Here is a 27438-nt window from a genome sequence, read left to right on the forward strand (position 1 = left end):
TGGGTCTAGCCTGCTTAAACACACTAACCTGAAGGATGCAGTGTTCAGGAAAGTCATTTAAAGCCTTTTCTGTCTCTAAGCAGGCTGAATTTCCAAACTGGAAGCGAAGCTAAAGTGCAGCTGCCTTCTGCAACGCTGCTGACCTCTCAGTCTAAGGTGTCCCGGCGCTCCTTCCCGAAGGCAGTACCTGCCGCCTGTCTGTTCTGCAGCACATCAAAGTGCCCTCCTCTGGCCAAGGACAGCTTTCAAACCCAGGGTCCAGTCGCTGTCTGTGCCTTTGTCAGCAAGACAGGGTGGCTCCCCTGAACCTTTGTCAGAAAGTGGGAAAAGAAAGTAAATTTTTTCTTAGGAAACTATATACCAGATGTGGTGTTTCATTTCCAGTGGGATCACAAAACAGACAGCTGAAGAGGCAGTGGGCTGCTCACCTGTTGCTCTGCAAAACATTTGACTGGAGAGAAGATAACCAAATTCTGATACCCCTTTTTGAAACTAACTTTCTTTAAACAACAACAATAAGAAAACAAATCAAACAAGAAGCAGTTTTATTCAAAGAAGCGGTGTGAGAGATCAGCAAGAAGCTGACATCCCTAGAGCAAGGGGACTGTGCTCATTTTCTCCTCTCATCATACACTGCTGGGAATATCTTGATCAATATCAGAGCAGTATGCAATGTGTAAAAGAGATTATATTTCATAAGATATATTTTAAATTATACATTTCTACCCACTGTATTAATAGGAAATGCAATTTTATCTGATTTAATACTTTAATGTTAGCTTCTATTATTTGCACAGTAAGTAAATGAAGAGATGCACATGAAATCTGGATTTAATTAGATAGGACATGCTATCGCTTACTGACTGACATAAGTAGAATACATTACATACAAGCATTGTATAATCTTTCCTGGGATGATGCACAGCAACACAACAAAGTTACATTTAATGCTGACTGCCAAAACACAGCCATCTGAGTTTTCTTAAAAATATAAAAACAGGCTTTTGTAGAAGGTAGATGTAGCACTGACAACATTTTCTCCTTTTTTTCTGGCTGAAATTATTCACTAGATTCATCCAGCTTTCAAAAACATTTGTTATTTCTTTCGACACTATCATTTTGGCCTTTCATTAATTCTACTAGTAACGACTAAAAGAAAATCCTGCACAATTCTCCAGTAAGTAAAGCTTGGGGTCTTTACTGTCAGTGGAAGCTTCCTTTACCCCAAATGTGTTGTCATCATTATGCCACGTACAAGAGCACCAGGTGTAAGATTCAAAAAGAGAAGGAATATGCAGAAGGAAAGTTAGCAAGAGTGGGCTTTGACCCAGGGAAATGTCTGTCTCCAGGCATTTTGAAAACCTGCTACAGAATGAAATTGCTTTTTCACTTTTTAGTTCCCATGAAGCACAGTTTAAATGTCTATGCGATTCATCAATGTCTCTGATAATTCTGTGAGACATCTAGTTATAGCCTTACTAATGCTGTTTGTATTTCTTGTCACTGTCTGAGACGGCGGGTTCGCGGGAGCAGCTCTCTTCCAGGGGTGCAGCAGGAGGGTGCCTGCCAGGATTGCCCAAGCTGAGACAGGGAGTCACTCAGCCTCATTTCTCCTTGCAAAATCCCAGCACCAGAATGGCTTTTCATTCCAGCAGTAGTGCTGCTTTCAAAGCCCACTCATTACAGCCAAATAACACATTGCCTAAGCCTTACTATTTGCTGCTGTGTTGTGGCTCTTGGTGACCAACACCACCAATGACAGCAACTAGTTATGGTTTCTGTTGTTCTCAATCTGCTTTTCCTCTCTGAGGTACTTTTCTAGCCCTTTCATTACAGTGGCATCTGAGCACCTCATTGCCTTTCACCTCTCAACAGCTTCAAAGCCATATCCAGAGTCACAGCTTCAGCAGGACAGCTTCAGCACCACCGTGGCACCCAGGGATCATCAGGGTGGGTTAATGCAGATGCTGACAGCTCAGACCTCAGCGTGAACTCACTCAATCACCTTCTCAGGTAAGCTTTGCACCCTGTTTTGTCTTTGTAGTGCCATGCTTGGACTGTGGTGGGTACCCAGTATTGTTCTGGTAAATGTGGCCCTTGTACTCACCATAGCCACTTCCCTGGTGACTTTGCAGGTGGACATGCTTATGGTAACTAGGAGCCTTGCATCCACACTGTACTAGCTATGGTAGTGTAACAGGACATTTGGGATATGTGTCCTCAGGCCTGACATTTCACCAGGACAAGAAAGGGGATGGCGACCAGTGCCGTGGTAACTCCACATAGTCCCCTCTGTGTTCTCGTTTTTATTTTTCTTGGTTGCTAACTCCCATTAGACAAAAAGCTTTCTACCCCACAGTTCATTATGCACAGTTCACATAGAAAATTTTTGGTCAATAATAAGATATTTTTTAAGTTAAGGAGAAGAGTCAAAATAAAACCAGATCCATTAGTTTCCTCTCCATCTCAAAAGGTCTGATTTCCAGTAGCTCCTTAAACTTCCATGTGGCTTTTTAATTTTCCCTCACAGCAGACTCTTTCTTATGTTCAGGAAACCTTTGTATCTTTATTCATAGCTGCCTACATAAATTCCTGCCTTGTTATTTATGCTATCTATGATAATGCCTCTTTCATCTTAAAATACTGCGCTGAAATTGTCTTGATTTTATGTTAAAGGTTACACTGACAAAGGCTGATAAAACACATGGAGCATTATTTGTATTTACTTACGAAACTGAAGTATCCAGGGCGACATCATCACTTCTATAAAGTATTATCCTGTAAAGATCATTTTGAAAGTGATTGTCATATTTCATTTTACTTTGACACGTAAATACATTTCAGCCTATCTATCTAAGCCTTTCCAGCACATCCATCACACCCGAAGTGTGCTGGTGCCAGTGAATCAAAAGCTACAGCAGCAGTTAACAAGCGGTGTGCTAATTAATGGCTCAGGCAGAAAGTTATGAGTGATTTTTCCAGACACTTCACTCAAAAGTGATTGAGAAGGAAATGCCTTTTTAAATTTTTTATATAATGTCACACTAAATGAACCATAAAGAAACAATATAAAAAATACGTAGCCTGGAATTTATGAGAACATTTTACAACTATTAAAGACCACATTTAAAGGTCTGAATTTTAAATGGAGCTGAGGGACCTTTGAAAGCAGATTTACCAGCAAGGTCATCTTTAAAAATGGAAAGGAAGAAAACCAGGTCCCAAACATCACAGTCAGGAACATAACAAAACACAGAATTGCTAGACAAGAGAGGAAGAAAGGATGCTAAAATGCTAAGAACTCATTATACAGATTATATTTATTGAAATCCAAGAGAAATGTTGACTGCCAGTCACCAGCAAAAAGAGGAATAGCATTACAGCTGACTTTTTAAAAAAGAAGGGCTTTTCGACCAGTCATCCTCACTGGCTACTTAAAACTGCTGTGGTTCACTAGCTTAGGTAGTGTCATGTTGCTGCATCTCAGAAGATGCAAATCTTGTCTCATGAGAGAACAGTTCTCAAAACATAACTTTTTTCTGGTGACATACTGAAAGAAATTCCTCATCCATATTGAAACCAGTTTACTTTCTTTCAAGCAGTTTCAGTCATATGATATACAGTATAGCATAAAAAGCAGTTCCAAAATAATAATAAAATAATAATTTAAAAAAAAAGAAGAAAAACCCCCTATAAAATATTAAAAATGTTTACTTTTTGGAACATCCTTTCTCCCATCTTTTCATCAATGAATTAAATTTCTGTGAAATTGATATTACTTTTACAAAGTAATTTGACTTTGATAAGACAATATATTCGCTTGGACTTGGATTCTTTTGCAACATTTCTCTCAAAGCTTTTTTTCAAAAGGACCTGATAGTAGAAACATTCCCCCTATTGGGTGAAAATGGAGGTCCTCATTGGTTTAAGTGAGGCAGTTAGTTTCCCATCCGCTCCAAAAAGTCAAACCCCAAATCATTTTTGGAAAGGGAGTACAAAAAAATCCAACTAGTAACATTTTTTGGCAGGAAATATAAGGCCAAGTTCTGTCAGTATCTAAAAAAAATGGAAAGCAAAAGTATAGTGGCAGAAACAAAACTTGTTAATTGTATGCTTGAGTATTTTTTTCAGTAGCCCTGGTGTCCTCCCAGCCATGCAGATTGTCACACTTAATATGTGGCAATAATTTAAGCACTTGCCCTTCCCTGGCCCAAAAATATTAGACTGTGGCCTGTCAGGAGAGACAGGGTTATCTGAGGAGCAACATGTTGCAATTGCACATTTGTAGGTGATGGGAGGGGTAGTGGGGGAACAAACCCTTTGCTTTAAATAAACTGGTAATCTGCATCTGCAGTAGTGGTCATATATGGGCAGGGTCCCACTGTATACCCAATGATGATTTAGAGATGTTTTGCATCCCTGAGTCTTCATTTTAATTATTATTGCATGACTAAAAAGGTATTTTGTTTTACCTTTGAGTGAGGAGCTGAGAAAAGTCATGCAGCCCAGGCTGGGGAATCATTTTTGATTCTGGGATTGAAAATTCACAGCCTTGTTTTGCCACTAGCTGCAATGGGGAGCTGTGATGTCAGCTGGTGACAGGTCTGGGCACGCCGTGGGACATTTCCCTGGGCTCTGCTCTGGCCCAGAGAGGACAGCGACAGTGCAGGGCTCTGCCCCTCTCTGGGGCAGGCATGGTGAGCTGTGAAGGCTGTCAGCACCCTGGTGTGACTATTGCCTTCAATGAGCTGGCGAAAGGCTGAGGAAAGCTTGCCAGATATTCCTCTTCTTTTCTTGCACAGCGCTGGGGAGGGGTAAAGGACAGGACAGTTTTCTGGCTGCTAAGATAATTCTCTGCTTGAAATTTGAATACCCTTTACCTTTGATAAAGACATTCTTATTGAAGATTGTACAAAATAATACTGGCCTATTTCACATGCATTGAAGAGTACCACTTCATTCAAACCTACAGCGAATGTATCTAGAACAGAGCTGCAAGGTAATTAGCAATGACATTTGTTTGCCACCTTTTTCTTAGACATTTTCAAGCCCTGTAAATAAGTAGTGTCTAACACTAATAACTTATTTTTTATATAACTTTGAATTTGCCTACCATTTTTACTTACCAGCTTTTAAAGAAAACATTTGAGAGCTAGAATCTTGTAAAATTTCAGTCTGGAGCAGACTTTGCCCAAGTTAATGAACTGTGAAAAATAAGAGTTAGCTTGGGAAGGCTGCTAAAACCTTTTTGCAGCTGTAGCCTGTACTAGCAGGCTATGATCAGTTAAAATTGATACCTCAATTAATCCTTTCTTGGAAGTTGAGGAAAATAACATATATAGTTTCATTTTAAAAAAAAGAAAAAGTTCTATTTTTTCTACTGGGTTATAGTACCTTTGTGGCACCAAGGTGACGGGAATTGCTGCAAAGGTAAGGGGGGGGTCTTGCCTGCTGGGGAAATATTGCTCTGCTCTGCTGACCCCTCCTGTCCCCCCGCTTCCCTCCCCCTGCCCAGGCGCCTGAGGGTGCCAGGGTGGGAGGGTGGCAGAGCTGGGCCCAGAGGGAGCTCCCTGCAGTTCTTCCAAACCCTGGGACCTCGCTCCTGCCCATGTAAGTGACTCCAGAGAAAGTGTGAGGGAGAGAGGGAGAGTCAAGTTTCTCCTCATTCTCTCCCTAGTACTATACCCCAGTGACTCATCCAAAAAGTTGTTCTGAGGTTCTACTAAATGCTACATCCCAAAAAATATCATTTAGACTTGTAACAACCATGGAGGTTAAGAGAAGGTACTTGAATAAAGAAACAAATATGTTTATTTGGATATAGTTAATAAATAGGTTATTAAAAGATAAAATGAAAAACCAATCGATAGGGAAAGACTTTTTTTCCCTCCCCTAAATCCCTCTAGCAAGTTTTTATTATGAAAAATGGGAAAAAAGAACAGTCTGCTTCTGTTTTGCAAAATTGTTCCTGGTACAGAAAGGGATATTCTCTGTGAATCCTATTGCAGACCAAAATATTAAATATTTCATCTTTAAAATGGAATAAACCAGATCATCAATAGTGTAAAGTGGTAAAGTGCCAAAAACTAGCATGGTTGAAAATAATTAATTACTGTACTGCTGATTTTGACAGAGTATCTTGTTATAAATCAGAATGCGCTCAGAACAGCTTAATCTCCAGAAAAGAAACCCAGAAGGTAAATTTTCTTGGTTTTTCATATGAGAATGCTCACTTACATATTTGTATGTATCTATGTATATGTAACATACACACATGGGTATGTATATCTATATGTATTTTATATATATATAATATATATATAATATGCAGAAAACCTGAGATCTGGGAAAAAAGTATATCGCTTAGTTATAACATGCTTCAGCCTAACCTTGACTACTTGTATAAATTGGAAAGGCTTGCAACCAATATGGAGCAGGCTCTGATGAAAGAAGAGGGGTGGAGGGCTGGGGGAGGGAAAAGATCTGCCAAATAAAATAACTAGCAAGAAGAGAAAGATACACAATTAAAAAAAGAATGTAGGACCTGGCCAATTCCTTCTTGCATTTTTAAAATGTCCTTACTTTGGGAGGAGGGGGACTGTTCATTCCAGCACAGTGGGAGCATAAGGGACAGAGCATCATGCTCCTTGCTGCCCAGCAAAGCAGGGGTGCAGCTTACTGAGTATTTGCTTTCTGTGTACCATGTAACATTGGACTTACCCACAGCTACCCAGGAGCAAACCCATGAAAACTCTACTGACCTGCTTGAAGTGTCACATTTCTAAAGCTGGGAGGAACACGGGGACAGATGCTGATCAAGCAGGAGCTCCATCCTAGGCTCCAACTGGATCATCACTGCTACAGGTACAGGATCAGATCTGGATTTACAAGGAATCAGACACACACATTGTAGCCAGTATATCCTATCCACGTAATTTGAGTACCATGTTCCAACGCTATGGCTTGAAAACAATCTTGAAACACTCTTGTACATATTCTACATGATACTTGGTGTTGTGGTCTTTTTTTTTTTTTTTTTTTTTTTTTTTTTTCCCCCTAACCTGGAACAATAGTAATCTGTACTTTGGGGAAAAAAATGCAATGGTAGATTTAGGAGTCTTGCTTTTGTTATCATGTTAACACTGTATCTACATACTTACAAATTTTCTTTTAGAAGAACAAACTATATACTTTCCTATTTTAAAATAAGGTCATCACAGAAGTGCAAAACAAAGGAAAGAACAAAGAAATCAAAAACCCATTTAATTTTTTGGCAGTGTGAACTAGTACAGTAAAATTTGTCATAAAGTTTTTACTCGATTTTATGTTATATTCACAATTTTTTTACTTTCAGATTTCCTTTTTCTTTCTCAAGACAGATGTCTCGGAAAAACAGAAAACAAGAAATTGGAGCTACATTCCCCATGCTGGACTCCTGTTCCAAATGTAATTTTTGCTCATGCTGCTTGGTAAGATCATATGAGAAATGACATAGAAAGGTCGCAGAACTGTCACTTCTATATTAAAATGAAATAGCCTCTCTCTTTGTTGTGCTTCTTCACAATTTTCAGAACTTAATTTCAGTAAACGAGTGGCATAAAATGGCATTTATAAATTCAGTCCATTTTGTTGTATCTAGAAAACAGAAATGGAACTTGGCACCTTCTGGGTATTTTCTTGATAGCAGATATTTAGAAAAATATCCAACCACATGAAGAATTATTTATCAAACTAAACTTGTTATCTATATGTAAACACCCCTACCTGCTGCAGAGATTACTTTTATATGCCCGTTTTCCTCCAGTCTTGGTGGCATATTGTAGCACTTGAAGTGCTGATAAAAATGATTGGGTCCTACTGACCACAGAATGGGAAATGTCAAATAGATTGAAATCCACAGATTAAAGTGAAAGTAATTTCTAAAGTCGCTACTGTCACTTGTACACATTTGCTTGGCAACACAATGTCCATATTAAATAGACAAATGTAACAGATAAATGTCTCTCTAATTCAAAAAGAATACCTTATACCATAACTGGCTATAAACATTAGCACTCCATTTTAGTGGGCAAATGTTGCTATGAGATTAGGCATGAACTTGCCTCATTACTTTTTAGAAATCATACTCATACTAGCTGCTGCCTGTCACCACCTGAATATCTATGACCATCTGATCCATGTGACTACATATTTAAAGGTGCATGGTCACATGTAGTGTGGGAACAGGTGCAATTCTTTAATACGTGCAAAAAGAGCTCACACTCCAGGCTGGAATAGTTTCCTGACCGGAGAGACAACTGAAAAACCCATCCAAAAGCAAAGGCAAAGGGCTGAACGGTCACTGAATCCAGCGCCTGGTGCTGCAGGCAAGACAGCTAATGACTTCAGCAAACTCCATCCCAAACCAAAGCAGACCAGCTGCCTCCCTCTTCCAGGCTCACCATGCAGCACCTACACTCAACTCACCCCCTCCTTAACTCCCAGATCCAGCACAGCTGCATTTTAAAGCCTTATTTAAAATCTAGGTAATATACAGTTACCATGCATGTGTCTTAAAGACAGGAGTGGATTGCTCTGGCATTCTCAGAGTTGCTTTAAGCCCTCTTCCTTCCAAGTCTTCAGTTTCTGTTTCCCTCCCCTTTTGTTTCAGTGCTCCCCTGCTGGGGCAGTCATCACCTAACTTTCTCCTCCAATCATTTCCCCATCTCCTTCCATTCTTCAGTGTCATTGCTATATTTCATATTCACAGCTATAAGGTATCCTCTCCCCCTTACACCCACACGTGAAAGAATTATTAAACTCCTTTTTACAGTCTTGCAACATTACGTGCCAGATTTCTCATCGCTGAGGGGGTGGAATAATAAGTCCTTCAGTGTGAGTATGTTGAGGTCCTTGTATTTGACTGCCAGCTCTGCTGTCTTGCTTTCTAGCTAATACACTCTTGTATTGGCTAGCCTAGCTTCACATCCATAAACTACATTCATATTCCTACTGAAAATGTAATATATTCACACCCTGTAGAGTTCCTCTGCATTGCCTTAAATCTCCCATCTTCTGTTGTTCTCTTTCATTTGCCTATTCAAGGGTTTTATTGTATTCGTACTTTCCTTTGCAAAATCTGGCAACTTTCACTTCCCCACTTCTCCCTTTCTCTCCCTAAATTACTAAGATTTAGCTGTTGTTGCAAATAAACCTCTTTTTCCATTCTAAGTATGTGTTCTGCTTGCTCTTTGCTGGAGGTTATTTGCCCAATAATCTCTCAACTACTAATTCTCATATCTTACTGGGATACAGATTTCAGACAGCTTTTGCCCTTATTCTAAAAATAATGTAACCTCTCCACCCCACTTGATTTTATTAACTGTTTCTCTCACTTTCCAAAAGCTTGCCTTTTTGAAAGTGAAGTCTAATATTTATTGATATTTACACAAAATTAATGTCTGAGCTCTCAAATTACATCACATCTACCATCATCAGTTTAAAATTAATCCCTTCACCAAGATTCATGCCTGAATGAAGCATACCTTTTGCTTTGGAAGTGATGAAGAAGTCTTTTACCTGTCACAGCCTGCAGTGACTGAATCATCTTGGCAATACCTGTTATCCAGTCTGCATATGGGAAGTTAAAGTATCTTATGATGAGACAAATCCCAGTGGTGTTTAGCTCCCTAGTAATATTCGTCCTTTTAACTTTATCCCTTTCCAGTCTGCTTGAGCAAAGGAGAGTCATAACAAGAGAAGGATTTAGGACAGACACACCTCCCAGCACCAACAGAAATTAATCTACAGTAATTCTCCAAAGTGCTTTGGCTCTGGATAAATTCTTTATAACTGCAGCTTTCACCAGCTTCCCAATCAGCGCATGTCACCAGTCCATCTCTTGGTCATGGCAGCAGTTTGGCTGTTGCTACAATATCTGACTCATCCTGCAGCAGAAACTCTAATTCCTGTTTTACTCTCCTGAGGGTTTTTTGTCTTTTTTTACTGAACAAACATTGTAGGTGTTCCTTTCTCCTTAAATCTAAGTGTGTGATATTACAGCTAAGTAGCTCATAGTCTCTGCTTGCTGCTGAAAAATAATATTTTTTTGTATTAGCAAGAACCATTTGTAATATTTCATGTAGCTGGTGCAGCTTCAGGCTGTGGCATTCTGAATATTTTCAGTCTGAGTCCTCAGAAAACCATTCTGTGTTTAAGATGTACAGAAAGGGTTTCTTGATTAAAGGAGATACAGTGACAGATTCTGCTAGACCAGGTCTCTACTATATTCTTTCTGTTGCTGCTCAAGTAAGGCAGATGAATGAGAGATGGGACCTTCTTCTTGTCCATAATTCCAGAATTTCTTGAGAGAAGAGTCCACGTCCTTGAATGGAAAAGACTGGATTTTTCAGTACTAGGCTTTCCTCAGTATTTGTGCTTGTGGGTGCAGGCAATTTTTTGCTCAACAAGCAGAAAGAGAAATGGAAAGAACACTTTGCTGTTTCTCTGTCTGTAAAAGTGATTTTCCTGTTGCTTCTATTCATTGGCTATTGAGTTGGAAAAGTAAATTCTGGAATTTGGCAAACTTACGTCCATTGAATCTGGCAACAAAACTTGCAGTCAACTTAGCAGAGGCCAGACTTCCCCTCAAGAGTATAAGAGGGTCTTCTTGCTGCATAGCACCGTTTGGTTCCCATTTTGCTCACTACAGGAAGCAGTAACAACCCAGCAGGAAGGAGCCATGGCATTTCCTGTGTCTGCCCTCTGTCTGTGGAGTCGGAGCAGTGAAAACTGAAGTATACAGTTATTATCTAAGGATAATTAAGAACATATCAACATAAGCATCAATAAAATTAGTTATGCTCCAGACAACAAAACTAGTCTATGCAAGAGGCAAATTAGTCGGGGCCATCTTCAGCCATTCTAAAGTTACTCTGGGGTGCAATAACTGAATTGTCTCTGTTTTATGACCTCCAGTTCAAAGCCACCATGATAACTGAAGGCTGGAAAAAAAAGGAAAATGTGTGTCAATAGACAAACTAGAATATGGATGAATCTTTATTCTTTTCTGTTCTTTGAAGGAGACAAAAAGTCTGTGATAAAGGACATCCACTTGATATAATCTGTTTGGCTTTCCAAAAGGCTCTCAAAATCCCCCTCACCAAAATGGAAGGATTAAAGAGCTGAAAACAGAGAGTAGGTATAAAGATTGAAGTTTCACTAAAGAAATAATAAAAAAGAAAACCTTTGAGATGGGTACTGGTCATTGAAATGGCAGATAAAAATCAACAAAGTAAATGTGAAATTATATAGGTGGGGGAAAGAAATATGATAATTTCACATACAACATGATGGGCTATAAATTACTGCAGAATGTGTCGTGCTGAGTAATACTCCATCCAAAGCTTCGGGAGTAGAAAAATAAAGCCAAATGTTAGGAACTATTAAGAAGGGCAGGAAGGGGGGGGTGGGGGGAGAGCCCCAAAATTTTGACTTAGGTAGTTTCTAATTTCATATTTGTTTTTATTCCATCTTATATCCTCTATATTTATCTCTCCTTACATGCTCCTAATATGTTCCTCAAAACTACGACTCTGACTAGGAAGGCGCAGGAACATTAAATCAACTGTACTGAACTTGTCTGAACATAATTTGACTGGCAGTTTGCTTTAAATATCATTTTGCTCCCTGTGTATCCTTTTGATTTTACAACGGAAATTTCCCTGAAGCAGCACTTACATTACGATGCTTTCCCTAAGACAGGTTAATTGCTATTCTTTTTAATTATTCTCTACTCAGCTTCAGAAGAGCTGTCAAAATATACCTTCATGGTAATGCAATTCACAATAAGATTAGGATGAGGACTGAACCATTAAAATAGAAAGAAAAAATAAATATTATTTCTAGGTAAGTTAGTTTTTCTCATCAGTTACCATGGAACAAATTTGCACAGCATAATGCGTTGCATACATCTTTTGGAAATACGCTATGAACAGCTTACTGAGAGTGACAAATAATTAAAATAAAGTTTGATAGGGGAAAGATGCAGGCATATGAAGACTCATAAAATTCATAATTTTTTTATTAGATTCAAATGATACAGAAAATTGGGCTCCTTCAAGTAGTGTCCTCCTTCTGATGTTCCTATGCCAAGCTCAAAATTAAAAAAAATTGAAAAATTGGTATAAAATTATGTCCCAGCCTAGAAAGTTTGTTCATCACTTTACTGTAGGTTGCCACAGAACATTAACTGTACAATAAATCAGGGTCTACCTTGGCTCTTGCCAAGTTATTCTCTATCTTCCCTTGGCTTTTGAGATGTATTTTTTTCTTTTGGCTTATGCTGTCCTCAGCGAGGCACAGCTTTTCCCTTACTCCTCTATTTCCTTCTGTACTTGAACAAACTAGCTTTACCTTGTCAAAGCCCACATGCCTCAGGAGTCTATGAGTGCACAGTTTCTTCTGAAATGGGCACAAACACTCACAGGATGAAAACTCATTACTATTTTAGGCTGATCTAGATCAATGGCATAGTCTCCCCCTTCCCCCTTCCCCCCCCCCCGCCCCCTCAGTCTTTTGTTACTGACCTCTTCCTTGTTCCATGCCAGTGCTGATCAGGTCACAGAAACAAGCTGGTTACAAATAAAACATGCTCCAAACATTCTATTACTTTTAATGAGGTTTTCTCTCCAGCATGGCTCACCAGGCAGGAGGAGGAAGAGGTGGGCCACGAGCGGTGGGGCAAGCTCTGATTCAGGCTGCTTGAAAAGAGCAACCGGAGTCAATACAGTCTTACTTGCCTTCAGGGAAGTCCCTCAGCTCTGTTCCCCTTCAGCTGCAACATTCAGCTCTTCTCTCCTCCAAGTCCTTCCCTTACCACCCCATTGGATGGGTACTATTTCTTGAACAACAGAGAATTTCATAGATTTTAAGGACAGAAGAGATAATTTTACATTATGCTTGCTCCAGACCTTTAGGTTTCATATGCATAGCCTATTGCCATCCCCACAGTATTCAAGTGTATAATCTTAGGCATGGTTTAAGAGGTATACACAGTACTTACAGGTCCCATTTCCTCACCAGAAGTTGTAGCAATACCAGTGTGCAAGTGTGTAGTGCATCTGCTCAGCCTTACATCTGTGCCTGTGTCCTTGGAGTCCATCATGGTGAGGGGAAGCCAAGGGGATGTCACCCAATTGCTGTATCCTTAATCGTGTCTACACAGACTTCAGTACTCTGCAATACTCTCCAGCTGTTGGAAAATGCACACATCTGAAAAAGAACAAAAGTAAAATCAAGCTGCAGATCTTTCAAATCTCGAATCAGCCCTTTCTTCTGGGATTTAGACAAGTTCAATAACAAGGAACACAAAGTTAGATTACAGAAGACAGTAAACTAATCAGAGGTTTATCTCTAAAGGTCACGTCTGAAGTGTGGCTATAGATATCTTAGTGACTTGTTCTTAACAAAGTAGGTAATTAAAATACTGGATATATACCCCAGTTGTTACAACAATCTTAGAACCCAACTGACATCTGAGCATCATTATTCTGCAACAGCATGAGGCTGTGTTACTTCAGCCCATAGTAAAAGAGCATGGAAAGAATCATGGACTGATCATGCAAAGGAGATTTTTTTTTTTTTGTCAGATTGCTTTAGGAAAACAAAGTCCTACTAAAAACTTCTGCTTTTGGAATTATTCACTTTGCTAACGTATGCAGAACTTCTGACAGACAGACACTAGCTGACATAATGACACTAGCTGATAATACGTGGGACCTGGATAGAAAACAAAAGATATTAAGGTATATTGACTTCCACAGGAATTTATTCCCTTCCACAGCTCAGATGTTCAAGTTACATATCTTATTCTTAGAAAATTATGCAATTGATCAATGTATTTAGTGATTTACATATATGGAGAAAGAAGTGAAGATTAGTAAAAACACAAATTAGTGCTAAACATTCACTGATCTTGTTTGTTTTACGTGTCCTAGTTCCAATAGTGATGCTGCTCCATGTTTGTATTATGGGAGGGACAAGATCAGACTGACTTTGGTTGTTGAAGAGCAGTGTACGTGTTCTCATACAGCTGGAAAAGGCTGCATGTTTTCCTGAAAGTCTGATGTGCTCTTCCCCCGCATTTCTTCCAATGTTTTGGTGGAAAAAGTCCTTAAAGAGACAGAAATTGTTCCATGTCTCACTTTCGTACACACCTGGTTCCTGAATACAATGGGCTATTAACCAAACTTCCAGTGAAAATATTTCAGGAGGGGAAGGGATGGGAGATGGATGTCAAGGTTAGAAGTGATGCAGCTTCAGGTCTTCAACTTTCCAAAAAGAGTTTGTCCATTACCTAAGGCTCTGCTAAAAAGCTCTTGATAAAGCGTGTTTTCCATTTGTCTTCTGTTATTTATTAGCTGTAGTATACACCTGAATGTGGTTAAACCTTTCAACAGGGAAAAAATGTAATATGTGCCTGCTTAAACATTGAAGTTCCATGAAATAAAACTGATATTAATTTTAGATGTTTTAAATAGTGGAAGATATGTAATTGTCTATGATCATTTGCTTTCACAGTAGAAGCAAACTTATTCTTCTCTTTTTAAAGGAGAATTTGAAAGGTAGATTATTTTTTTTTAATGATCTTCAATTTGCCACATTTTTTTAATTTATGACTAACATGATTCAGTTTAATTGAAGGCAAAAGGACAGAGGAGAGATTATTTATTTTAATGGTCTGCACAATGATAAAATGCTAGCAGAAATAGCATAAAAACCAGTGAGAAAGTATTTGTTAATGGGGAGAAATAGTTCCAATGAGAAAAAGAAATCCTGTCTTCAGGAGGAGAAAGGGATACATGAGAGAATAGAGAAGGAAGAATAGGCAAGTGAAAGGGATCTTTTAAATATTTACCCAAGGGTGTGCAGAAGTGAAGCAATTTGGCTAAACCAGACATACTTTTTGACTCATCTGTGATGCAAAATCACACAATCAGTAGATGTCCAAAAACTATACATGAACATTGGTCTTGATACTTAAATTATCAGTCGTCCATGGTTCAGTTCTCCTTAAGCAATAACAGAACTCCTGTAAGGACAGGTCATCTTTCTGACACCAGGCTAGTCCAGCTGCTGCAGTGGCCACACCAGGGCCACCGCCTGCCCTATGTGGGGTTTGAAGCACAAGCAGCTCATGCCTTTGACAAATGTAAAGCATTTAGCATTACAATCAGATAATTTTTAGCCAGCCCACTTGGAGGATACTTTTAACAAACATGCAGGTACTGCTTACTATTCATTGTTCAAAATAAACATCTACTGTTAAACTATTAATGGTTTTATTGGGCTGCAAAATAAAAATTTACAGCCTTGTTGCTGCAATTTATTTTTAGGTAAAAATGTATAGGTTGGAGCAGAGCAGCCAGTAGTTTAATCTACTTACAGGTTTTGTGTAAGAAAACTATTTCCTAAGAGTGCAAGCTTTTTAGAATTTTTTTAGAAATTTACCTGAAAGTAAGCTAGTGAAACATTGCAAGAAGAGCATTTCTGCATTGTATACTTGAGCCAAAACCAGTGAAACCTATTTCAAATTAGACATAGAAAGCATTTGTTTTACTACTTGTTTGGATATCTCAGAATCAAACTCAAGGCTACTTTTTAGATTCCTTTCTTTCTCTCTTCATTTATAATCAAAACCATCCACCACCTAAGTTAAGTAAGTCTCAGCATTGCCAAGGAAACCACAGCCCTGTGTTTTACGTCTCACTTATAATTCCTGATACCCATGAACATCTTTTGGTGGGTGAAGTAAATGCATGGGGCTATTATGCCTGCATGTTGTCTGGGTCTCCATTTCTAGTGTACGGCTTCCAATGCCTTCTGCACAGGGCAATGTGACAGTTTTGCATGAATAGTCACCGTCATTGCCAAAAAGCTCTGATATGTTTGAAACTAGTCACACATATCTAACATAAAATACAGTTCTGGCTTAAGTTGATCTTCTGGTAAGACGAAGTGAAAACAAACACTGTTCAACATGGCATAGCTTTTTCAATGTGTAGCTTGTATTTTTCAAATCTATACAGCTAAACAATAAGAAAGAGGCCAGCACCTCCTACATGGCTGAATTTGAAAATAGTATTTCCCTCAAAAAGTGAAAATGCCATTTACTTCCATGATTACTGTTCTAATATGTTGGTTAGATGTAGTTTAATACATGCAAGGTTTCCTAGTGTTTTCTCTTAAAGAGAAGTTTTTTTCTGTTCTCATCCATCTCTCTCAGTACTCACTATTATTAGACTGGTAAGGTTTTCTAAGAGAGCTCAAACCCACCTGGAGAGAAAGCCTTTAGGTCTGCAAAAGAACAGGGAGTGCTTGCAATTGCTCTTGTCTTGGTCTGCACCATTCTTTAAGAGGTTTGTATGCGAGAAAACACAAATAAGTGAGCTTGCCTATCCCAGACTGTTCCCAATTACTAGGTTTAACTCCACAGTATTAGTTTAATCTTTACCTTACTCTGAATCTCAAGCAGAGAATAACAATCTTCTTTTAAGAAAGTAATACATTTATGGAACAGGGTTTAACATTCAGACAGAAGACTGATTGCAGAGTGAATCTGTTACATTTCTCTGCTTCCCACCTCCTTTCCTTCACACAGTAGGGCTTATTGTAGAATAGAAAAGGTACTACTTTTGTGCAATTTTTTTGTCATCATTTTGTGGTTGTTCTAAGTCTGTTATTTGGGGGCCTTTTCCATGGAATTTGGTCATTGCAATGACACTTTGTAATTTGCTTTGTTCAGGAAAGATTTTCAGTCACGCAAGTAGCATAAAGGCATAGAATACAAAAGACCAAAATAAATGCTTTTCCAAACAGTGAGATGTTTATATAGAAGGCTTACCGAGAAGTGATGTCATTATGGGAGGAATCCAAATATCCTGTAGAACTGTATTGGCCACGTACAACTTTAGTGAATAATGCATCGTGTTGTCCAGAATACCTATTCCAAAAACACAACCAAAATCACATGAAAACTAGAAAACTTTGTCCTGCAATTTTCTGGACCTCTAAAATGGCACAGCTAAAATAAAATCTGAAGTAGAAAGATCTGTGAAGTTTAAGAAAAAAAGTATCGTTTCAGTGCTTTTATTGTCATATTTCAATGTGTTACTACAAAAATTTCACTCTGAGTGAACGCTTATTTTGAATCATTGAAACACAGAATCATAAACTCATTTAGGTTGGAAAAGACCTTTCAGATCATTGAGTCCAACCATTAACCCAGGACTGCCAAGTCCATCACTAAACCATGTCCCTAAGCACCACATCTACACATTTTTTAAACACCTCCAGGGATGGTGATTCCACCACGCCCCTGGGCACCCTGTACCAATGCTTCAGCACCCTTCCAGTGAAGAAATTATTCCTAATATCCAATCTAAACCTCCCCTGGCACAACTTGAGGCTGTTTCATCTTGTCCTGTCACTTGTTACTGGGGAGAAGAGACTGACCCCCGCCTGCCTACAGCCTCCTGTGAGGGAGTTGTCAGGAGCCTTCCTCAAACCCCTTGGCACTTCAGGACTGCATCCCAAGGGGCTCTGTCTACCAGGCTCTTAAACGGGCCAGTCGGCCCCCTGGAAGTCCAAACTAAGGGTTCTGCTGACCCCCCTCATTACTCCTCCAAGAGTTCGAAACTCTACCATTTTGTGATTGCTATGCCTAAGGCGCCTCCCACCATCACATCACCCACAAGTCCTTCTCTAGTCACACACAGCAGGTCTGGTGGGGCATCTCCCCTGGCTGGCTCACTCACCAGCTGTGTCAGGAAGGTCTCTTCCACACACTCCAGGCAGCTCCCAGGCTGCTTCCTCTTGGCTGTATCGTATTTCCAGCAGACATCTGTTAAGTTGAAGTCCCCCGTAAGAACAAGGGCTAGTGATTGTGAGACTTCTCCCAGATGCTTGTAGAATGCTTCATCTGCCTCCTCATCCTGGTTGGGTGGTCTCTAACAGACTCCCAGCAGGATATCTGCCTTGCTGGTCTTCCCCTATGGATTCCTATCCATAACACTTAACCCTGTCATCACCATCATTAAGCTCCAGGCAGTCAAAACACTCTGTAACATACAAAGCTACCACACGCCTCTCCTTTCTTTCCTGTCCCTCCTGAAGAGTTTGTAGCCATCCATTGTAGCACCTCAGCCATGCAAGCTATCCCACCATCTATTGGTATAATGGTACTGCCCAAGTGGTACAGGCAGAATAAGGGGTAGGCATTGCGTGTGCACTAAGCAGATGTGTACAGACAATAAATGACAAGCCCAGCAAAAAAAATGGCAATGTAGGTATCATTCAAATCAACTAAATGTGTTTACTTAACTTTGTACTATTAAGGAATATTGAAAATTAAATCTTTGCAGAGACAACAACTATTTTGGTTCTGTTCCATCTCTATTAGCACTAATGCGATTCAACAGAGAGCACCATGCAGTCAAAGGATTCATTGCAATATTGGCAACAGTTAGGGATTTGAAGGTTTGGGGGGTTTTCCCTCTGGTTATAGGAACCTCTCACAAAGAAATACCATCTTTATTTCCATTTTAGGATATGAGATCCTCACACCTGTGTTACCTCTGTCCTGTGTCCTGGCCATCTGGGGTGTGTGGTCTCATCTCATGCACAATGGGACTGTAATTGAGCAACAGACTGTTGCTTCCCTGGGACTGCAGTCTGCAATATCTGTGGCATTTCTAGTCTTTGCCAGCTTAACCAGAGCATTTTATTATTACGAGCTATTGATCAATAGGGATTGAAGTGTGCAATGAAATATCAATACCTGTAGGTAAGATGGTTTTCCACCTGGTCTGTTTTTATGGCTACTGTAGATCACTTTTTCCTGTGTTCACAAAGTAACTGTCTTCTAGCAAATCATTCCTCAGACATACAGTGGAAAATGGGAATCCACCCACAGTGATGACAGCTAAATGAATATACACTATAGTGCAAATGGCTCCACGTGTTACCTGGAACAAAAAAAAAAAAAATATTCCTGTATGTGCCAGAGCATTTTCAAGCAGCTCGCACCATCACAGCAGAATAAATCCAGTAATTCTTTCTTATAGTTCAAGAAATTTTAAAAGGAAAGTTCACTGTGGTACCCTCACAGCATTTTGTATAAAAGTCATGTCTTGACCAAGGCTACAGAAGGCAGAAAAAGACAGCAACAGCCAAAGGTTGAACTATCAGTGAAAAGAAGGGGACAATATTTCTCTGAGCAGGACAGAAAAGGAAATCTCAGTCCCTGTATGCCATCACTGTCACTCACTGTCACCAATTTTGTGGTTATATGTATTTTTCTAAACTTGAATTTGTGCTGGGGTTTGCTTTTTTCTGTAGGATTTGGTTGAGCTAACTACATTAAATAAGCTCTTGGGTTTTAACCCTTGTCTGATTGCCCAAGGAAGCAGAAATGGCAGTGCAGCTTTCCTGCCCTGAAAAAAACAGAAACCATGGGAAATTGTGCAGCACTCAAGGACTTTGACTTCCCTTCCCTGCTGGAGCAGCGCGCTGCCATCAGCGGAGAACATTCACAAGTAATGCCAGAACCTTATAACCAGATACCGTGCTCATTTTTTAACCCTCACTTTCAACAACATGAAAATAGAAATGGAAATCTTTCTTATAATAAGAATGTTTGGGGGTTTGTTCTTTTAATTTTTCATATTTTTTTTCTTTTGCCAAGAGAAAGCAAAAATCAGAAAGTTATACAAACATAGGAAAGAAGAAACTTTAAAAAACCCAGTGTGTGTAAATAAAAATCCCACAATTGTTTTCAAGCTTCCCTCCCCACACCCCCAATACTTTTCATGTCTTTCCTCCTGGAAAGTAATGGTTCAAACATTTCTCCCACTCACTCCTTTTTATTGATTTCCAAGTTTTAAAAAAAGAATTAAATGGTTGGGAAAATATCTCCACGAACATTACTCCTTTTGTTTCTCTAGCTTCAGTTCATCTTCAAATTTGCCCTTGAAAAAAATAAAAGGCAAGAATTTAAAAAGTGGAAAGATACCAGAATTTTCCCAGCGTTCTTTATAAAAGATCAAAAAGAAGATTGATTGATTAAAAAACCTGCTGATTCACTGTAATGGTGGGAATGTTCCTAAAGCATTAGATTTGAAAGCTGCTTTCCTAGGTGTTCAAGAGACTTGAGCAGACATGTCAACATTTTCATTATATTTATGGGGGTTTGACTTTTTGGACTAAGTCTAAAATACAGAGCAGTTTTCTTGTTGTTCTTGTAAACGGAGGAGATTCTTATATGAGAAAATCCCTAAAAAAGTGGAAACGGCATATGCTACCCTGTGCTGACCTATTCCAAATTCTGCTGTACAACAGCCTTAAAGAAAGTCTTTTTCCCCTCTGCATAATGGGGGAAGGAGGATTTCCACTACGGACTCTCACAACAGAGAGACTAGTGAGCAGTATCGCAGCAACTCATAGGAAACAATTTATTAGAGCTATTCTGCTATACAGTAAATTTACAGTTGGAAATTTCACAGGAGACAGGGGTATATTCAGTTCCATGATTTTCCACATATAAAATTTAATGACCATGGAAGCCCAAACTTTTTTCCCAGGACTGGGTGCATCCAACAGTAAGTGCATACTGCCCCATTTATACCACCTGTACAAAAGAACTGCTGGCTGAGTTTAGCATTTTCCTGAGGATGCCAGTGGACTTTATAAGAGTGTTTGAATGTGTGTGAGAAAGAAGAACGTCAGAAAATACTGACAGCATGCCACAAAGAGATGGAAATACCTGACCAGAAGTGAGCCATAAGAAATCTGTTCTACAGTTTGAGTTCTGTGATTGGTATTGGGGAAAAAAAAAAATCATGGATGGATCTAAAACCAATGAGGTATGAACACAGTTCACATTAGAATAAATTTTTTGTTGTAATCCCAAATCTGTTGCAGTCAATGGAAGGACTCATTGGCTTCAAAGGATGCTGAACTATGGCACGGTGCCTCAGCTGCCTTTGGGTTATGGAAATCACAGGAACATATGACGAGATTTCAACCATCTGCTGAAATAATTTCTCCAATAGAAAAGTCAAGGGTGCACTTTAAACCATTTTCCACTTAATACAGAATAGTTTCATACAGAGTGGAATCTTTTCTTTTAAATAAGGTGTCAAAAATGGCTTTTTATATGCATCAAAGAAATACCTGAGTAGAAATACATGTCACATTTCAAACTGGCATGGAGTCACCCTTCTGTTTCAACTTAGAAGGTTTCACAGTTTTTCTCCAAAATACTTATTCATCTCATCTCATTTATGTGTTAAAACTCATCACCTACTTTGACATTCAGTCTTTTTTGTGAATGTATAAAGCACATTTAACCTAGTTTTGAAAATACCTTGTGCGGCTTGCTTTGACTGCAAATGATTTGTTTCTTCTCAAAAGTAAAACACGCTGAGATGTACCTTTATGTGCGTTCTGCTGCAAAGCTCACTTAGTTTAATGGCTTTAGCATTTACTGCTCCTGGAAGCAGGTCACATGGAGCCTGCTCTCTGCCCTTAAAATAAAGAAGACTGTACGTAAGGGTCAAAATTCTGTATCTAAATGCTAAACTGCATGCAGTTAGATCAAACCACCATGTCCAATATAATTTTGGTTTATATAAAAATGAGTACTCTAGAACTCTATACTATTTTATAAGATTAATATATTACAATGATAATATTACCATTTGGAGTCCTTAGATTAACTTTTTGGGCCTTAATGTTAACATTTTACAGTCACGGTGGACATGACTTTGTTGAGATATCCAGTCCTCATGTTCACTTGATGTTCTTCCGAGTATCACTTAAAAAGGACACAGCTACTATCAGAAAGTAAATACAGGAGCAAGTAGTTAATTTTGGGTTTTAATCTAGAACATACATTTTCAGAACCAATGACATCATTTGGCGGAGCCATTGGTTTTCAGTTTAAATGTGTTGATTAAATAAGCATAAGTTTAAATATCAGCCAGTAGAGCAGAGCTGGGGCACAGCAGTTTCAATTTCCTATTATAGCAAAAAAGGTTTCAGACAAAAGAAATTTGCAGCTGTTTGCAAGGATATAAAATAAATTATTTTGGATTTATTGTAAACCTTTGCTCTAGACAGTATAAACCTTTGGCAAGAAATACTTAGTGGTTTGAAAGAAAGCTGCCATAGGTATAGCTTAATGGTTAGATTCTTTCCTAGTTTAGCCCTTTCAATGTCTCTCACTCTGTGGGAAGTTTTGAAATCCCAGAGCAAACAACAGTCATTTAAAAAAATATTATGATCCCTGGAATTACCTCACAGTAAAAATGAGGACTCCTATCAACTACCACGGATTTCAAGTCAGGCATTTATACACAAATCATAATTTTTTCACACTTATGTCAATTTCTAAATCAGATTCCTTTTTTTAAGGGACCGATTAGAGTTGTGTCACATGGCTTCAGTAAACTTCTGAAACCTGAACCAGCCAGTAAGTTTTTTACTGAATATCAAATCAGAAAATTTCTCCCACAAACTTCTGTTTCAATGTAATATCAAATGATGCCACATTTATTAGGTACCGGTATGATCATGGTAGCCACAAAAACTCTCTTGTCCTGCTCTTTAACACCGTGTCTGGTCCGACCCAGGCCAGCACTGACTCCTATCCTGTGGTAGTCACACTCCTCCTCCCACTGAGCATTCCATGCACCATGAATTGCACGTTTTGAAAGAGAAGGCTACGCTATCTGGAAGCAGCTTACACTACTCCAGCAAATGCTGTAGGATTTTAGAGCAAGTAATATTTGCTGCCTACCAGAAAAAGGATAGCTTAATAAAACGGGTGACATAGTAGCTCTGAAAAATGAAACGGTTCGCAATAAGGATTTCTGTTATCTGCTGAAGAACAGCTCCTGGGACTTCTGCTGGAATTACCACAGACAAACTGAACATAAATGACTATCAAATCCTTAGTTCTTACCTTTTGTATTCTTCTTCACCCCAACTTCTGCTTTCTCATTCTCTAGGTGTTACCGAAATCTCGGAATGAAGAACTTATCAACACCAATGTGATGCAGATAAGCAGACACTTCTTTATTGACGGCTGGGTGCGTGCGTGAGTCCTCTCATGATCAACGCACACCAAGTTTCAAAATCAGACACCATATATAGAATTTATTCATACATATTCATTAAGTATTCATGCATAAACATAATATTTCCCGAAAATCATTAACATATTCTCCTCCCATATCCGATTCTGCGCAGTAAAGGTTAGAAAGGTCCAGAAATGGGTCTGGGGTACGTTTTGGGTAGGTGGTATATGAGTCGGTGGTCGCGATCTCCCCCTGCCGGAATTACCGTGAACTAAAGTTCACGGTTTCTTGGCAGTTCCAGTCGACTCTCCCCAGTTCCCATTAATCCTATATTCTGACATTTCAATACACTTTCTACATACAGAAGTCTAGTCAAATACAAAGAAACCTTTCAAACCCTAAATTTATTACCTAAGTTTTAAACAATGATTCTAGCCCATTCTTCTGGCCTTGGTATGCGACTGTACAAAGGATTTCATAACAGCTTTTACTGTGCAACTGTAAGTTTCATTAAAATATATTTCTTATCCCTCTATATTTCTATTAAAAATGATTTTATAAAATCAAATTAAGTCAATCAATCTTATTAGCAAATCTGTAACATAGGTATGGTGTTCCATCTTCCCTCGTTGTTCCTCCATGTCTTTAAAATTCTTCTTTCATTTTATTTATTAAGAGAAGTTATCATCAAAAAGCTATAAAAAACCCCACAAAACAAACAGCCTATTATCTTCTAATTATTGAAGTTTTAGTCTTTTTCAAATGTCTTTTAATACCTCAAAACAATAACATGCTATAGTTATTAGTAGTTGTCCATTACTTAATAAAGACAAAGTCTACCTCAGTTGTCGCTCTTCACATCCTCCCTAGGTCTCGCTTTTCTCTCTAGAGCCAGACATGCTCACTGAGCAATTTGCTCAGGAGAAGAGAAATAATCACTAAGCAGATATTATAGTGATTGGGAAACTATGGGTATTTTTTACTAATTTATTTCGTTAGCTGGCATGGGCATCTCAATACATGTTTCATCTTGTTATATTCTATGGTCAGACTTCAACAAGTTCGATCTGGCCATTAACTGTTTAAGTTTGTTTAATTCAAAAATATCCTTTTTCTGGGTCCAGTTAGTCTGGAAATTTTCTTCCCAAGGTTTATTTAAGAACACTGGCTTAAAGATACTATGGGCTGTAAGCTTCCCAGGCAGTAAGGCAGCAAAGCAGTCTGTATTTACCAGTCTACAGAACCATGCTCCAGCAGAAGAAATGTGCTGGTGTCTGCAGGGACTTAAATAATTCTGGGTTGGTTTGTCTCGATCCTTTGCTCTGGGCATTACAGAACTTTGGCAATAAATAATTCTTGGTTTGGAGAAAGCTGTTTTTAAATCACTTTCATTAATGTTATCACATGCTTGTAACAGAAAACTCTTAAATTTAATAGGAAAACCTGAACTAGTTCATTTATTAAGAGGAGGACTACAGGGCAGCCTGTGTGCTACTGGTAGAACCCCACGATTCCACCCCAAACTGGCCAAAATTAGGTAAACCTTCCTCCACTTGCTCAAGCAGCCCACCCTGGCAAAGCAACCTGCAGCTCATTGATTTCACAGCACATACTGACAATGATGAGTAATGTATGAAGGTTCCTGAATAAACTGGTCAGGAAAAACTGAGCATTCTTTAGTATTACAATAGCAGTGGCTTACTAATAGCATTAACAAAACCATGAGATGTATTTTTGCACGTCGTGTGTTTCTTAATGGGCCTTATTACTTGGCTTTGTGTCTCAGCTGGGTTCTTTTTCAAACAGAATAGCTCATAGATCACAAAGCCATGTGTTTGGTTAACAGAATATTTCTAATGATCTTGTGAAATAGCCCTCCCAGTCTTTGGAAATGTAGCTGTCTACGGGGCTCCTGTTAGGGAACAAGCTCGCTTTGCACGTCTTGTATTTCACGCTACAGAACATAACAAGCCAGGGCTGCTTCTGATTGATGCAGAATGAATAAACTGAGCCCAGGCGTACATATGATTTCATAGCAAAGCTCATGAGGGACAAAGCAGAGCAGACATCTGTGGTTTCTGACCCTGTCAGGGTGATTTATTTCCCTGAGAGCTAATGAACGAGAGATAATGAAGTCCAATTAGATAGCAAATCCACATCCCTGACCCTCCATTACACGGGTAACAGGAAAATTGGTTTGTTAGCAGTAGTGTTACTCATACTAAATCTTTACCAACCTACACTGGTGTAGAACACTCTTACAACAACATTCTCACAAAAGATCTAATAATGTCACCATTATTAGACTATTTCCCTTGTGAAAGTTATCACTTTCACAGAATTTCAGCCCACCCAAAGGCAGCGTGCCTGATCACAGCAGTGCTGAGACCAGCAGCCAAGGCTGCTGAAGCCCAGGGAAATGCCCAGCATATGCCTCCCCCCTTCTTCACTTACATATTAAAGTCACAATTATTTTTGTTACTTGAAAAAGGCAGAGAAGGCATTATTCAAAGAAAGTCTAGATTTATACAATGGCTCTTATAATACCTGTGGCTGGCTCTGTCTACTAGTAACAAATCAAAGGGCTTTGGGAGAGTGGGCTGCTTTGAAGTGTTATCATCCTGAATGGAGACAGCAACGATCCCAGCCCTCTGACTTTGAGACTAATTTCACCAAAGACTTTGTTTTTTTAGAAAATTTCATAAAAGTTCCAGCAAAACCTTCCCCAGCCCATTAATTCTTATGCCCCTTAAGGGAAAAATGAAAGGTAGGGTGTTTTTTTCATTAAACAGTCCTTGCACACCATTAAACCCCGTCTCATCTGGAAGGCTCTGTAACACACGTGCTAATAACACGCAAACTTGCAAAATGTGTTAAGAGTTAGGCAAGGGGTATGAGTGCAGCCAATAAATACTGATGTTTCAAAACATAAAGTGAATGATGAATTGGGTGATGAAGTGTTAGGCTCTGTTCACTTGATGTTATTTTGCCTATCATTTCCCCTTTTTCTGCAGCAAACTCTCACCCCTTCCTATTACAGTTCATTGCAGTCCATTATAGTGCCCTAGCATCGTAGTCCATCATGGCATTGCTTTGAATTGCTTTAAGTCAGTCTCTCTGATTGTTGACAAGTCTTTTACAAACTATAGAAAATCCTGAGCTTTATATTGCAGAGTATCTTAGAATCTGTGAATTCAGTAAACGGAGCAAATGAGTGACACAGAGGAAGCTTTGATGGATTGCACAGCTCTCATGGTACTGTTTACAGCTTAGACTGTTTGTCTAATATTTGTTCTTAAATAATTTTTTTTAAAATTTTATTTTTAATTATAAAACTTTTTTTTTTAGAGATTAGACAAAGGTGACCTCCTGTAGGCTTACAAAGTGTGATTAAAATAAATTAAAATTAAGTTCTAATTTTCTCCCAAAAGTTTAACTCTCAAAGTTAGAACCATTTAATCACGTATGGCTTGTTATTTCTTGTGAACAATCCTAAGATGGTTAAATGGGCCACAAGAATCTAAACAGAATTTTTTGACACATAATAGTGAAGTAGATATACATGTCTTCTGGAGATTCCCTTTGTAACAGGAGTTCACATTCAAGGTCAACTTATTGCTTCTGTTACAGAGAAATACCACAGCTAACACTATGTTTTAAGGTCAAAGGGCTCCAGGTGACAGTATAAATTGCTTTGGGAAAAAACATGGCCATGCAATAGAAGGCAGTCAGTCTCCCATCACTTTAAAGTCTAAATAGACTAGACAAACCAAGAAGGGGGAGGAAAAAGGCTCCTCCAGAAATGTGCCCCTTGAGAGATGAAAATTTCCACTGTCACCTAATTGAACAGTGGCAAATTAGGAAAAGAAAGTCTACAAGAAATCTTGGTTATTTCAGTTTTATAATATTAATAATAAAAAAAACCCCAAAGTTCTCATGTGTCTAAAAAGTGCTGCTAAACTGATCATATGTTAAAAGAACTGCGACTAGTTTGCAGATAAACAAACAATTCCCCAGTTTGAAAGGTTTTATTTTGGTGCCCCCTGCCTCCCCATTTTGGATTTGACATAGTCCAATGCATAATGAACCCTTGGAGATCATAAAATCATAGATTTATTTATGTTAGAAAAGACCTTTCAGATGATCAAGTCCAAACGTTAACCCAGGGCTGCCAAGTCCATCACTAAACCATGTCCCTAAGCACCGCATCTACATTTTTAAATACCTCCAGGGACTGTGATTCCACCACCTCCCTGGGCACCCTGTTCCAGTGCTCCAGCACCCTTCCAGTGAAGAAATTGTTCCTAACATCCAATCTAAA

The 27438-nt window shown here is 38.9% G+C and overlaps 1 long non-coding RNA gene across 1 annotated transcript in view; it reads left to right on the top strand.

Moving 5' to 3' along the window:
* Positions 1-24186, top strand: part of LOC129737064 (uncharacterized) — a 376497-nt gene extending 352311 nt beyond the window's left edge. The window contains exons 18-22 of the long non-coding RNA XR_008734486.1: positions 1876-2013; positions 6134-6197; positions 6727-6864; positions 7355-7469; positions 23049-24186. This is a non-coding gene — a long non-coding RNA (uncharacterized LOC129737064). The remainder of the gene's footprint in view (positions 1-1875; positions 2014-6133; positions 6198-6726; positions 6865-7354; positions 7470-23048) is intronic.
* The last annotated feature ends 3252 nt before the right edge of the window (positions 24187-27438 follow it).

This window comes from Falco cherrug, chromosome 11 (assembly GCF_023634085.1).
Source record: "Falco cherrug isolate bFalChe1 chromosome 11, bFalChe1.pri, whole genome shotgun sequence".
NCBI classification, from domain to species: domain Eukaryota; kingdom Metazoa; phylum Chordata; class Aves; order Falconiformes; family Falconidae; genus Falco; species Falco cherrug.